The sequence below is a fragment of the Lissotriton vulgaris genome, chromosome 5 (genome assembly GCF_964263255.1).
Source record: "Lissotriton vulgaris chromosome 5, aLisVul1.2, whole genome shotgun sequence".
Lineage (NCBI taxonomy): Eukaryota > Metazoa > Chordata > Amphibia > Caudata > Salamandridae > Lissotriton > Lissotriton vulgaris.
Genome location: NC_141693.1, coordinates 1,465,388,602 through 1,465,403,875, shown reverse-complemented (window position 1 = coordinate 1,465,403,875; position 15,274 = coordinate 1,465,388,602). Strand labels below are relative to the sequence as shown.

Below are 15,274 nucleotides of genomic sequence, written 5' to 3'. Positions count from 1 at the left end.
CAGTCTAATCTTTAATCGATCAACCAAGAGTAGATCTTAAAAGATACAGAAAAAGAAACCATTGAAAATTGAAAAAATAAGAGAAGAATGTTTGGGTTTAAAGTATTTTATTGAAGCAGGGTAAAGAAGCAAACAACAGGGCAAGAAAAGAAAATCCACAGGTGCCACACTGTAAATGCATACAGTATATGAGATACATCAAAGCAGTTCAGTCCCGGCAATAGGCTTCTTCTGGCATAGATACACAGCTTGTGCGCCTGTGGTCAAGGACGAAAAAGGAGGGGGGGGGGGAAGAGGGGGGAAGAAGAGGAGGGAAGGGGGGGAATAGAGGGGGAAAAGAGGGGGGGGGAAGGGTGGGGAAACAACCCTGCTCCACAACCTACAAAACCCCCAACTACCACACCCCAACCCACCCCCTGTACTGTGCCAATGACCTCAGGCTCTCCCCTCATAGCGACCCTCTGGTCGACTCCGCTACTCAACGCCAACTCCGACCAGTCAGACAGGCAGATCCGGCGGCGGTGTCAATCGTAGCAACCTAAGATACCTGGGGCAGGTGATCTCCCTGAACTCAGAACACAACAAGCTATTGAAAGGCGCCCACAGCTCCTCGAAAGCCTCTGTATCCCCCAGTGCCACCAAGGACATCTTTTCCATGCCAAGGACATGCCACAATCTATGCAGCCAGCCGACAACAGTGGGAAGCGTGGTGGAGCGCCAGTGTATGAGAATGTTTTGCACCGCTGACCCTAAGGCTATCGCAATCTGTCTGCCCCTTCTAGACCTGAGGGGGTACATCAACCCATTCGGCAACCCCAGTAGGACATATGCAGGGAACCGTGGCAGCTCTATCTCAAAACATTTGTCCACCTCACCAAGAACCTCCTCCCAATAAGAAGCCAAGAGGGGACAAGCCCACAGTATGTGTGTAAGCGTGCCAGTGTGGTCACAGTTACGCCAGAGAAGAATGTTTAAAAACACATCTATGATAACATTCATTAGTGACCACATATAAAGAGATAAAAAGTCTAAAAATCAATACAAGAATAACAATCTGTTCATCAAATAAGGTTACAACCCCTAACAGGCACTATAGAAAAAATAAAGTGCATTAGTTCAGAAATGACGTCATACGACAGAGCTAGCAATCCCTAAAACGTATAGCTCTCTGTACAATAAAAATTTTAATCATTGTGCTCCTTCTGAGGGCTAAAGTGCACTTCAGAAAATTGGCAACTAGGTAACCTGTATCTCGATCGTACAGTTGTAATAAAAAGAATAGAGCAGCCTTGCACTTAGCGAATTTGTGTCTGTGCAGCAATGGTAATAAAAATCTCCTTGTGAACGGCATATAGAATTGACAAAAGAAAACAAAATGCTGGAAAGTTTCACTAGAGTGCTCATCGTGCGGGCAAGTATTGATGGTATCAGAAGAGTATTGGCCCAGCGTAAAGCATATTAACCAACGAAAAAAAACTAACCTAAATCAAGCCAATAGGGTTTTCTTGCGCACATTGCAAGCTTTTACCAACCTCCTTTGACCAGCAGAGATACTGTTCATTTGCAGAAACCCATCCCTTGTTATTCCCTCTATTAGACAACCACTTGGAATGGGACTCTTACATCAAATCGTTGGTCTGTCCAAGCTCCTACCAAATGGTGGTTCCGAATGGATTTATAGTATAGTATTCAGTTTGTCCAGTTGAGGCTGGAACTATGTAGATGCAAACTTTCTGCTCAGACATCTCACTTATGCTCTGAATGTTTCAGCATTGCTTCATCAGCTCCTGTTTTTCCATATCCAAAACTGTTTTGTTCTCTGTTTTGTTCTTTGCATGTGCTTAGTGCTAATAGCTATTTCCATGAATCATATTGCTTTTTTGTCAGTACGTCCTTTTCTACACATGGGAAGCCCTCAATCAATTGTCTGTTATTTGGCATTTGGTTGTGAGAGAATAATACCAAGTTCTTTCAATGCTTAGTTAACATGTGGTTTGCATAGTTCACTGTGAAGGTAGATTGTGTTTTATCCTTGAGATCTTTACTGAGGTTTTATATGTATGAAAGGATGTACCAAGGACGATAGTTTGTTTGCTCTGGGTGGTCACTGGTCCATTGCTCTTCCGGTGTACACTGTCCTCAATCATTTTTTTCATTTTCAATCTTTATTTCGACCATTTGGTCATAAAAGATACACATAAATTTAAAAATCACATAATTGTATCAGATTTGATAAAACATCAGTACATGATTTAAAATCCACATCAAACATTATTAACACTGTTAAAAATAAAGGAATTCAACAGTCTACCCCGCATCTTTTAAAAGACGATTACGTGTATACCACACATTTGTAAAAAATTTGGCAAGCGCAAAGACAATTGGGCCGGAAACATCACATTTTAGAATCCTATACATAGGCATGTATTCCCTGCCACCCAAGTTCTTGATCAAAGGCAGCAGCCAGTACTTTCTGGCTGCCATGTATGCTGGGCAGAAAAAAATCACATGCAAGTCATTTTCCTCTTTGTCAACACAAAGGGGACAGTACTTGGTGGAAGGGACTTGCGACCAGGTACTAGAAAAGGAGCGCAAAGGCAGTGTGCCGTATCTCCACTGGAGAAATAACTTTCTAGTGAGAACGGGGTATATAGGATCAAAAGCCTTTTCAAATGCGTAAAGGTCCTTGTTTTGCAGGAATTTAGAGGAAAGGGACCCCTCTGTCTGGGTAGCTAAAGCCCTTTCCCTTTTGTGTTCATGATACAGATTCGCCAGAAATCTCTTAGAGATTCTGGGTGCTGTATCTGCTGGTTTATTCCACAATTCGGGGAGCCCCAGATCTGTGCACACTGACTGGATATTTTGGACCCAGGGGATGCTAAGCGCCTTGGGGTGTTTTAATATTTCGGCCAGTTCTGCCCTATAGTCGGCGAGATCGTCACTGCTCCAAAGCCTGCGCCAGAAGGCTATGGGTCTTAGACTTATCTCGTCGGCGAGAGGCCGTAGCCCTAAATCAAGCCTCAAAGGGAGAAGTGGGGTGCTGGGAGGAAGTGCGGTAATTTGCCTTACGAATCTGTTTTCCGTGACTGACAGATTCTGACATGGAATATGGCCCCACAATTCAGCCCCGTACAAGATCGCCCCCCTGGCTTGTGCTTTATATATCTGAATTAGGGCCCCCAATGGGCGATAAGTCGAGCCAGTCATCATCCGGGAGATACCCCCGGTGATTTGTACTAATTTAAGGTTGGCCCTGGTTTGATGGGTCCCCCAGGTCATATTTTCGTTGAGTGTCACGCCGAGATATTCAAACGTGGCTACTCTTTCCAGCCGTGCTGCTCCCAGCAGTGGATTCGGGCGCTGTTTGGGGCTTGGATTCAATACCATGTATTTGGTTTTCATGGCATTGATTTCCAATCCTCTGTCCTGACAGAAGGCCACAAAGGCATCAAGTATCCTTTGGATGCCCATGGGAGTTTTGGATACCAACAGCGTGTCGTCCGCAAACATTATTGCGGGCACACTGTTGCCATTTAGTTTGGGGGCATCTGTGTAGTCAGTGGCGTTCAGATGAGCGACTACCCCGTTGACAAAGAGGCAAAACAGGGTCGGCGCCAGCACACAACCCTGTCTTACCCCCCTGCCCACGGGGAATCTCTCAGTCAACTCCCCCGACCTCCCACACCTTACCTGCGCATAATTGTTGTGATGCAGCCTCTGTAAGGTCAATAAGATATCTGGTGGTACGCCCATCCCTGCTAGAATGACCCATAGTTTTCCCCTGGGCACGAGGTCGAAGGCGGCTCGTAGGTCCACGAAAATCGTGTAGAGACTGCCACCCTCGAACCTCACTGTCTTCCAGTAGACCAGGTTCAATCTGAAAACCTGGTCCACAGTCGATACCCCTTTCCTAAAGCCTGCCTGATATGGACTGAGGGCACCTGCCTCCTCGATCCATTCCTGAAGCCTATTCAGGAGGACCCTGCCGAACAACTTCTGCGCTACGTCGATCAGGCTAATTGGTCTGTAGTTGGCTGGGAGGAGGGGGGATCCCTTTTTGTAAATCGGGACCACCTCAGCCCCCAGCCAAGTACTAGGGATTTCCATCCCACCGAGAATGCCATTAAAGAGAGCAGCGAGGTAGGGCGCCCAGACGGTGGGCTCCTGCTTGTACAGGTCTCCCGGTAGCCCGTCCAGCCCAGGGGCCTTCCCCGAAGCCAGGCCTGAAATGGCAGCAGTGACCTCACTCAGTGTTATTTGATCCGCCTGAGAGCCATGCCTCTCTGGTTCGATCACCGCAGGGAGTTCTCCGGACTCAGCGCTATATAAGGACTGGAAGTGGGCCTGCCACACTCCAGGAGCTATGTTAGGCTCCACAGCCGTATGTAAGCTCCCTGATCCCCCGTTCACCATTCTCCAAAACAGGCGTTGGTCTTGCACTGCTAAGGCCTTGGTGAGTTCTTCCCACTGGCTTTCCTCCCATTCTATTTTAGCCTGGGCGAGAAGTTTCTTGTAGGCATGCCTGCATTGCTTAAGGCGTTCCCCTCCTTTGCCCTCCTTTATTACTCCAAGGAGTTCTGTTTTGGCCCGTCTACAGGCCACATTGTACCATTGAGTTCTGCCATGGCACCTCTCTCTTGTCTTCCGGACTTTACATGTGAAGTGGGGTGCCGCGATTTTTATAAGCTCATTGTGGGCATCAGACAGTTTACTCCTTATGTCTGTTTCACTCGCTACGCTATCAAGGTCCCCCACAATTACCAGGATAGGGGTAATCTCTGCATAGAGCCTTGGCAGTTTGTCCTTTTTTGTGACCATTTGCTCCCACCTGAGTCTTCTCCTGCTGCTATCTATGAGAAGCGTGGGGTGGTTCCCTACTTCCTGGGTCGCTAAGCCCTGGGGTGCTGGATGAACAAGGTCTAACTCAAGGGAATTATGATCGCTGTCCAGCCTGTCTATTACCCTAAAATCTTGTATAGTAGACCACCTTGCTAGTTGGACCAGAACATAGTCCAAGTGTGACTCTCTTCCCCGGCGGTTGTAGGTATTTTTGCCTGGTGTGTCCGAGTTAACTCTCCCATTACACGCTCTAAGTCCGTACCTTAGGGTAAGGGCAGTGATTTGCAGCGCCAATGGGGTCCAGGCCTTCGGGGATGGAACATCAACCCCTGGTACTGCCCACCTAGCTTCTTCATCCGATAAGAACCCTTCTTGGAGGCCGGGGAGTGGCTCATAGTGAGAATTAAAGTCCCCACCCACCACATAGTATGAATCAGTCGACAGTTCAGATAAAAAATTCGAGAGTTCATTAAAAGTCGGTGATTCTTTTGCCTTTCCCATCGGCCGTGAATAGATGTTAACCAGCAAGAGGTTTGCTTTGTTTGGCCATGTCAATGAGACCACCAGGATGTCATCGGAGTTGCATGGGAGCCGTGATGCCACACAGCCCAGATGAGCAGCAACCCATATCACGAGGCCCCCTGAGGGGCGGCCTTTACCTTCCCACCTGGCTGGGATAAAGAATGATGTATAGCCTTGGTGTCCGAAGTCCTCTCTAGCCCAAGTTTCCTGAAACATGCATATGTCGCCAGTTTCTATATAGTTTTCCCAGGTCGGCTCTTCCAGTTTGTTTGCTAGTCCCGCGATGTTCCAGGAGATTATCCTCAGATGTTCAGGAGTGGGTGATGTCAAAGTGCAAAGATTGGAAGAAGTCGGGCCTGGCTCCTCCTGTGTTGCAAGGCCTGAAGCGGGGGCAACATAGGTTACATGCGGCACCATTGAACCCCTGTCCCCCTCGCCCGCGTGGAGGGGAGCCAAAGTTATCCCCTCAGCAAGAACTTCTCCATCAGTGACTAGGTGAGAGAATTCAATTCTGCCGTGATCTATGGCAGATGGATCGTTCAGTGGGCCAGAGCTTGGGCCGGGGGAAGAAATAAAATGCTCGAGCGACCCAAGGGGGATCGAAACCCCTGCCGCTGTCTTACAAGCAGAAAGTCAGTCGACCCCATCCAAGCCGTCCAGGCAGTTGAAGCGATTGAAATCACAGAAAGGTGTATCTGGTGGCTGAAAATAAGGGCGTTGTACAGGGCCATTGTGATTGCGTCTATGTTCCACCCTTGTCCAGTCATCATACATTGGGGCCTGGCGTTTAGGAATCGGGGGGAAGAAGAAAGAAACTGGGAGGGTCTGTATGGTGGAATCCAGGGAACGGTTCCTTCCTCTGCAAATGTGTCGGACCGTGCCTGGATCCTTGAAGGTTACCATAATACAGTCCCCCACTATAGTTTTCCTAGTCTTCCCTAACCATGGAACCCTTCTTACCATGATGATTTCGTTGTTATATTGGGGAGGCAGGGGTCGGTTCCAATTAAGCCATTTGATTACCTTTTTCTTGAGAGACTGGTAATCCTCATTTTCCCCTGATCTTAGGTGAGGGGCACCCGCTAAAACCACCATTAATCTATTGGCCTCTGGTGGAAGATCTGGCCTCCGTGGTCTAGGAGTTGGACAAACGGGCGTGGGTGAGGGAACATTGACCTGGCCTTGATGCGTTCCAGAGGGCTCTATTTGTGAGCTGTGTGGGGTTGAGTCCACTAGATGGGTGGGTCTGGTGCTTTGATTGTTGTGCCGTGCCTGGGTTTGAATGGCCATAAGGGGTTGGAGCGGGGGGGCAGATGGCATGCTTCTAGGGGGGGCTCTGCTGGCAATATTTGCCAAGTCTTCTTTGGAAGGTTCCGCAGTCAGGGGAGGGATTTCCACTGGCTTGATCTGCTTACTTACTAGAGTGCTCAGGGTGGTGAGAGAGGTTTCTAGTAAGGTGAGCCTAATCTCGACTTTTTTTAAACTGTCGGTGATTGGCTGTAAAAGGGAGCGGAGTAGGAATTCAATGTTCCCCTTGGCAGAGAGTGGATTAATTGGATTTGGCGTAGTGCCCTCTTGATCTTTGGTGGTGGCATTGGTACCGGTATTTGAGAGCTTGGAAGGAGGCACCATCTCCATGTGCTTCCCCGGTTGAGCAATATTTGGCCGTTTCTTGCCAAAATCCAAATGGGATATTTTGGGTTTCTCCCGCACTCCCGTTGTTTTCCGAGCACGTTTGCTGGGTGGGGGCCTATGTAGCTCCACCGCTACCTTTATTTTGGGCTTGCTCTTATTGGCCACTTGGGTAGATGGAGTTTGAGTTACCAGGATGACAGGTGATTGAAAAATCTCTGGGGGGACTGGCTCTACGTTTTGCACAGGTGCTATCCCTGAGGTGGGGGGGATTTCCCTTAACAAGAGAGGAAAATCCTCTAGAGACAAAATGTTTGGGCTGCTGGGTAGCGCTCCTCCCTCTTGGGTAGTAGGGCATGGGCTAATGTCAATCAAGGGCCTGTTTTTCATAGATTCAATGGAGCGCCTCCGCTCCGCCCTGCGTTTCTCAAGTGAACCGTCCGTGTCCACCTCACCTTTGTTGGACTTGAAATAGTTATCCAGAGTCCCGGAGCTAGAGGCTCCCTCCCTTGAGGGGGTATCCCGGTGTATGGGCGAGGGCATTACCTTGGTTATGGCACGAAAAGAAATCAAGAGAGGGGGCCCAGCCCGGCCTCCTTCGGCCACTGACGGCCTAAGACGGTCCCGCCCTTGTCCCGGGCTTCTCCCGGCGCCCTCCCGCGCGCTCCCGCGCAGCGGTGGCCGGTGTTGGAGTTATAAGGGTGGTGACTCGCTGGGGGGCGGGGCTTGCAGGAAGGAAGCAGGAAGAAGGGCAGTGCAGACCCTGAAAGCGTCCCACAGAAGCAGGAAGCAGGTAAGATTTTGAAGGTCCGTTCGCTGGGGGGCGGGGCTTGCAGGGAGAGCGGGCCAGGTGTAGACTATTGGCCGTGCAGGGACTCCTGGTAGTTGGAGTCCCTGCTTGCTCGCAGCCCTGCAGCTCTCCGCCTTTGCTCCCCACCAGCACCCAAAGCAGACACCAGTTGAATCCAGCACTCCTCCCAGCGACGAGCGGCGAGGAAAAGCACACTGGTCAGGCACAGCAGCAGGCTCTCAGCCCGGGAATCCTCTGTTCATGCAGGAAGAAGGGCAGTGCAGACCCGGAAAGCGTCCCACAGAAGCAGGAAGCAGGTAAGATTTTGAAGGTCCGTTCGCTGGGGGGCGGGGCTTGCAGGGAGAGCGGGCCAGGTGTAGACTATTGGCCGTGCAGGGACTCCTGGTAGTTGGAGTCCCTGCTTGCTCGCAGCCCTGCAGCTCTCCGCCTTTGCTCCCCACCAGCACCCAAAGCAGACACCAGTTGAATCCAGCACTCCTCCCAGCGACGAGCGGCGAGGAAAAGCACACTGGTCAGGCACAGCAGCAGGCTCTCAGCCCGGGAATCCTCTGTTCATGCAGGAAGAAGGGCAGTGCAGACCCGGAAAGCGTCCCACAGAAGCAGGAAGCAGGTAAGATTTTGAAGGTCCGTTCGCTGGGGGGCGGGGCTTGCAGGGAGAGCGGGCCAGGTGTAGACTATTGGCCGTGCAGGGACTCCTGGGAGTTGGAGTCCCTGCTTGCTCGCAGCCCTGCAGCTCTCCGCCTTTGCTCCCCACCAGCACCCAAAGCAGACACCAGTTGAATCCAGCACTCCTCCCAGCGACGAGCGGCGAGGAAAAGCACACTGGTCAGGCACAGCAGCAGGCTCTCAGCCCGGGAATCCTCTGTTCATGCAGGAAGAAGGGCAGTGCAGACCCGGAAAGCGTCCCACAGAAGCAGGAAGCAGGTAAGATTTTGAAGGTCCGTTCGCTGGGGGGCCAACGAAAAAAAACTAACCTAAATCAAGCCAATAGGGTTTTCTTGCGCACATTGCAAGCTTTTACCAACCTCCTTTGACCAGCAGAGATACTGTTCATTTGCAGAAACCCATCCCTTGTTATTCCCTCTATTAGACAACCACTTGGAATGGGACTCTTACATCAAATCGTTGGTCTGTCCAAGCTCCTACCAAATGGTGGTTCCGAATGGATTTATAGTATAGTATTCAGTTTGTCCAGTTGAGGCTGGAACTATGTAGATGCAAACTTTCTGCTCAGACATCTCACTTATGCTCTGAATGTTTCAGCATTGCTTCATCAGCTCCTGTTTTTCCATATCCAAAACTGTTTTGTTCTCTGTTTTGTTCTTTGCATGTGCTTAGTGCTAATAGCTATTTCCATGAATCATATTGCTTTTTTGTCAGTACGTCCTTTTCTACACATGGGAAGCCCTCAATCAATTGTCTGTTATTTGGCATTTGGTTGTGAGAGAATAATACCAAGTTCTTTCAATGCTTAGTTAACATGTGGTTTGCATAGTTCACTGTGAAGGTAGATTGTGTTTTATCCTTGAGATCTTTACTGAGGTTTTATATGTATGAAAGGATGTACCAAGGACGATAGTTTGTTTGCTCTGGGTGGTCACTGGTCCATTGCTCTTCCGGTGTACACTGTCCTCAATCTATTCATCTTAGCTCAGGCGGGTACTTGGTCTGAAATTGTGTGTATGCCGGGTGATGTAATTATACTGGATTTACTGGAGTGGTTTTATGGTGTAGGTTACAATAATCTGTGACAGTGACTTTAGTTTAGCTGCATTTTGCTGCCAAATGGCTAACCTTCCATGTTGTGCGTCTGAAGGGAGCGCATAAGAGTTTAGTCTAACATATGCATTTGAAGATGCCCATTTGAAGGTATGTCACGGAACAACGGTATGTGATGATATTCTTCCATTGAGAGTGCAATTGAAAAACCACTGACACTGTGGTTGAGGGTACTATCCATATGTTCGTTTTACCTGGCACGCGCTGTTTTCAGTGCGTTCTTAGTGATCCTATGTGGTTAATCTTCAGCTACGTTGATATAGGCAACCTAAAACTGGCAAGTGTTTAAACCGGGGCTTGCTTATGTGTAAGTGTGATGTTCACTAGAAGTGGTGTCTGGCACGGATCAGGGGTGGTGGGCAGGGGGGAAAGTGGGTAAAGAAAAAATTAGGTTTTACTTCTCTCTTCGCCCTCCTCGTCGTGCCTCTCCTCCTCGTCCCTCTGGCCGGAACAGGAAGCACCCATGCCCCTCTGTCCTAGCAAAACGCTGCAATGCAGCATTGTGGTTGGTCAGCGCTGTGGAATGGCGCTCAGCCAGGGTATGGAAGCATGGGCATGTATTCAACCCAGTTTGTAATGCAGCCTGGGTGGAGAACATTCTAAGTGTGCATGAAAGTTTGGCCGGCCCGAGGCAGCCTGCCAAACATTCATGCGCACTTAGGGAGTGAAAACCACTCCTCCCCACCTGTCTGCAGAGCAGCCTCCCCAAGCTGCAGCAACATGGAAAAATTAAATGATAATAACTTAGAGTTATTATATTTTACTTTTCCTTACACTGCTGAAAAGCAGTGGGGCGGCGATCCTCCGCCTTAGCAGAGCAGCTGCCACTGTTCAACAGGCTTCTTGTGAGAAGGATTGGATGGTGTCTCCCTTTTAAGAGAGAGCATATTACGCTAAACCAGGTTCAACATGGCCATTTCAGTGTCCTCATTACATAAAATGGGAACGTAAAGCATGAGTAAAACATGATTTGTAGATTACTTCAGAATACCTCCTTCCTGCACGCCTCTCCTTACTTCGGCGGGAGTTGCGGTAACATCCCCGGTTATCCTGCTATTGCAGCAGTTCCCTTTTATAACCTAGTTGACAGAGTTTTCTCCACCAACATCTCCTCCACCCAATTGTTCTGTGGCCCCCACCCCTCCTCTGCCCCTACAACCTCCCACTTCTTTCAGAATTAGGTTAGTAAAGGGAATACCACAGAACTTTACACTTCATTGGGCTCCCACATTTCAGTTCGAGAATGGAATCCTTAGCCTGACCACCATTGCTGTGAACTTTCTCACAAACGTGTGGCCTTTCCCAGACCCCTCAGTCCTGTGCAATGAATGCACACTTGTCCAGTGAATGAGTCAAGTCACAGTTCATACCGTCACAAGTTATTTATATTTTCACATGAAGGCCAGCTAGGCTATTCTTCAAAATTCTTTACTTATTTCAGCCGTGCCTTCAGGTTGCTTGACGTGGAGCTTAGTGGGGAAGCGACTGATCCTAGTAAATGTCTTCGCCACACTCTTTGATCCTCCCACCATCGTGTCCCTTGCCCATCCAATGGAACGTGCCCAGCTGCGTTCTGGAAACAACACTCCTGACTGGTTTAGCTAAAGACGCTGCACCATCACTGAAAATCAACCAGAAAGTGCATAATGCCCGCCAAGTCCCATTTCTTGCTACTGCTCCACTTTCTGATCAAGGGCAGTACAAAGACTGCACAAAATGTAGTACAGTGACATATACTCTCTGCAACTGACCTCATAAAGGGGGCGAGGGGAACACACTGTTTACTCGCAAGTGTCAAAGTATTTGCCATTGTTGGCATAGCGATTGCCGGGTATCTTTAGACCTTTGTGTGAATTTTTATCCTTCAGCAGGATGTAACATGTTAGTTAGGGGTGCTTGGGAATGCTGCTCAAAGCCTTCTCAGATGAAGTACCAGTGAAGTAGCCTGACTGTGTAGGTTTTGACTGCAAATTGAGTCTATTAATTTGCCCTCCTTTGACAGGCCTAAATCTTCCTATTAAATATTGATCAGCCCCCATATAAATAGGCCCTATTGCCAATAATGGAGGTGAATGGTATTTAAAAATAGGAAATGTTAAATATGTCCTTACATTGACAAGCGCCTTAAAGGTATTTTCACTCCAGCAGGGTTGGCTGTTCTATAGGAAAGCACGGGGATCCAAATATTAAATACCAATACTGCGCCTCGGTAATGGGACTATCCAGAAAAATTATTAAACAACTGTTTTTAGTAGATCTTAAATCCAATTCAGTGGTGTTGTCTGATGTTTTCTAAATATTATGGAAAAGTAACTTTTTAGAAAGTTTCTTCTGTACTGCCTGGTGTCCCTGGAAGCGAAATCTGCATTTTGCACAATAGGCTGACCGGAATGGGCAGAGATGAACCCCCATCTGGGCTGGAGAGGGAGAGGCGGAGAAGGAGAGACTGCTTTATAAGTGTACTTCTGTGGTGGATTGGGACAGTATTGGACCAGGATGAACCTGGTTAGTGTTTCAGACTGCGTTTAATCGTGGTCTGCATCAAATTGCACAGAAGTCCTGTTCTACCTCGTCCATTGACTGTCGTTGGCACTTTGGGCTTCTTAGTGCTATTTCTACTTCACTTTAAAAATTCATATTTCTGTTTTTCCTTATTAGATTTTTACCATTTTTGGTGTCATTTTGTTCAATGAATTTTACACTATTTTTCTAACTTAGGAATTTGTATTTTTTGTATTATGACTTAAATACTGTTTTAGTACTGAATAAATACATTACACATTGCGGTCAAGCCTGTCTGCTCTTTGCCATAACTTTCAGGGTGATGAGCTAAGGTTTATTTAGTAACTTTTGTGGTTCACGCTGACAATTACGATTATTACTTGAAGTGGGTACTAGCCCCCTCAACTAATAACCAGATTATTTGCATCAGTGATGTACTTAGTTTGGGAGTCTGAGATCCTGAGTACAGGGGTCTTTTGTCAGCAGAGTGAGCATGATTTTGGGCAGCTCACTTTACCTTTTTATGCCTTCATCACTTTGCAGTTAACTTCTTGCATTTAAAGTCGGCTCTCCATACCAGGGACTGTTTATTTGGATGTGCCTTCTCTTGTGCAACATGTCTTTCTGTGGGAATGTGAGTGTATCTTTCTCTCTCTGGGGGTAGGTGGGTAGTCCTCCACTTGTGGGCGACCAAAGCGTGTGCCACACACGAAGAGCTTCCTTTGAATTGAATCCCCAGCGCATGGCTGAGTTCCGCTTTGTACTCCGACGGAATCCGGAAGTGGCCTTAATACTTCCAGTGAGGCAGAAGTGAGCAAAGGCCTTTTATCCTAAAATCCATACCATCACCTAGGTGACCAGTGCATTTCATTTAAGGCATGGGCTGGTGTTACCATGGCGATGGTTAACCCCCACAATAGGCCTTTTTTTATAATTTAAATTGTAACATGCTCGTATTCCCTGTGGATATGTTGGGTTGTGGGTCGATAAAGACCGATATATGTATGCTGCGATAGAGCAGCGCGAGCATCACTAACACTCAGAAAACACACAGCAGGAAGCATCCTATCCATGCAAGCTTCACTCGAGCGCAGAACAGGTACAAGCCGCATGCCTCAGTCATACAGCGGGAACAGAGCCTGCAACAACAGGGCAAGCTACACAGAGGCTATTCGTCACCACCTCCCTCCCTTGGATGAGCAGTAGTGTGCGGCTGCATGCACGGGTCAGGCGAATACTCCAACGCTCTTTGCAGGGGCGAGTGGGAGGTCACTTGAGATGGAGGTTTGGCAAAAGTCGTGGAAGTATTTTATAATTCCTTGAATGGAATGACCTCACGGGTTTAGGCTGTGCGTGGATTTCACAAATCGGTGTTTTGTCCACACGTGTGTAGAGCTGCAGCATTCATTTCCTCTGAACCTTAATTCCTCGTGGCGGCATACCTTTCCCCTAGTCCTCCCGGAAAGGCATCTGCAGGGCTGACGCCGCTTCCGCTCTCCCGCTCCCACTGCTGCTCAAAAACAGGAAGTAAGTCTTTCCTCCCTGAGCCACCAGCTGCGCAGAAGTACTGCTTAACTTAATAAAAAGTGTCTGCGTGGAGATTACATAGGTGAGGACAAACTATTAACCTACAGTGAGGGGCCTTTCGCAATGTTAGACTTTTTTTTTTTGTTATAATGGCGGTTTCCAGTGGCATAAGGGGGCATTCGGGTGCTGGGTTTAAGTTCATTTACGCGGAGGCAAGGATTTGAGCATGGTTGATGTATGCCTCTTGCAAAAACAACAGTTGATGGACAGAATGCAGAACAATGTCATACATTCACCCAGTACAGAGATCTGGGCCTAAATCCATCGTTTTTTTGCACTCCACACCACCCCAGTTCAGACATGGCCATATGCAAATCAGCCTTGACCCTGTGCCTCATGGGAACAGTCCAGCCCGAACTGCAAAGCCATGTCTTTCCTGGACCGGAAACAAGCATCCTAGGACCAGTTTCTGGCTATCAGCCGTTTTCAGCCAGGATAGCTTGACTGATGTATGCCTCTACCTATAGACTATGATAACGTGCAACCCTAGAACCAGATGTGAGGCGTAGGGTAACCAGAGCATCCACTCATTACTGGTCATCTGTGTCCTACCGAGCACACCTTGTGCCTGCTGCAGTGTCTGACATCTGTGCAAAATGGCTGTGCCAGTCCATCTCTGGAGACCTCTGGTCTGTACCCGCAGATTTTGGATCCAGTCAAAGAAAAAACAAAATGTCTTTGCTGCACCTCGTACCCTGATGCTGCTCAAACATTCGGATGCATGTTTTAAAAAAAAATAATTGTGATCTTTTTAAAGACGGTGAAGTAGAGTGATGAGATGTGTGTGCGGTTCCACTTTGTACGGGATCCACAGTTGTGGATGACATGGCTGAGAGCCATGGTGGTGGTGGCAGCTAGAAAGTGGCTGCCGATGTGTGTCACACTAGTGTGGGACTGCTCTGATAAGAGAGGCGAGGTGAATATTGCGCAGGAACTCTTTCCTCGCCCTACATCCTCCTCGATACCACTTTCTAAAGTACAGCATATGGTTTCCTTTGGACGCTGTTTGTGTCAGAAACACATTCCTCTTGTCCGATAAGTTATCATGTTCTTCAGGGAGCGGTGCTGTGTAGGGCATTGTTAATGTTGGAGCTTACATTTCAACAATAGATAATTTTTCTAACACTTCTCCCTCTGGACTGAACACAATTGCTTCACTTCCAGAAACTCCTATAGCAGAAGAAGTCCAAATATTGTTTTTTTCTAGAATGAGATATGGCTAAATTTAATAAATATGAAACAAGGCGATTGAGTGTTTTTCCTTGTCTGCCACTCGGAGACAGTCTTATTCATTCTGTTCAAACAGCTTTATCTTTCCTGTTCCCATATCTTCAAGAGAGGCTTCCCTTTCCAATTGTTTAACCTAGCCATCAGTATCGATGTACATATTTACCCTCCTGTGCCTGGATGGTGTGTGAACTGAGCAGTGGAAGGATTGGAATTCCCAACCAGCAACCGTTCTGTTTCTGTTGCCAGCAATTTTTTAACAAAAATTGAAGTTCAAATTGTGATTACTTCAGAATGACATTTTCCTCAGTAGGTTTGAGATACTAGGAAATAAACAAGTGAACATCTTTGTTCGGACAGGGCATCTCTCTGGGA

At 47.9% G+C, this 15,274-nt stretch overlaps 1 protein-coding gene across 1 annotated transcript in view; it reads left to right on the top strand.

The window, feature by feature from the left end:
• Positions 1-15,274, top strand: part of SRGAP2 (SLIT-ROBO Rho GTPase activating protein 2) — a 539,260-nt gene that overhangs the window by 15,169 nt on the left and 508,817 nt on the right. The window lies entirely within an intron of this gene.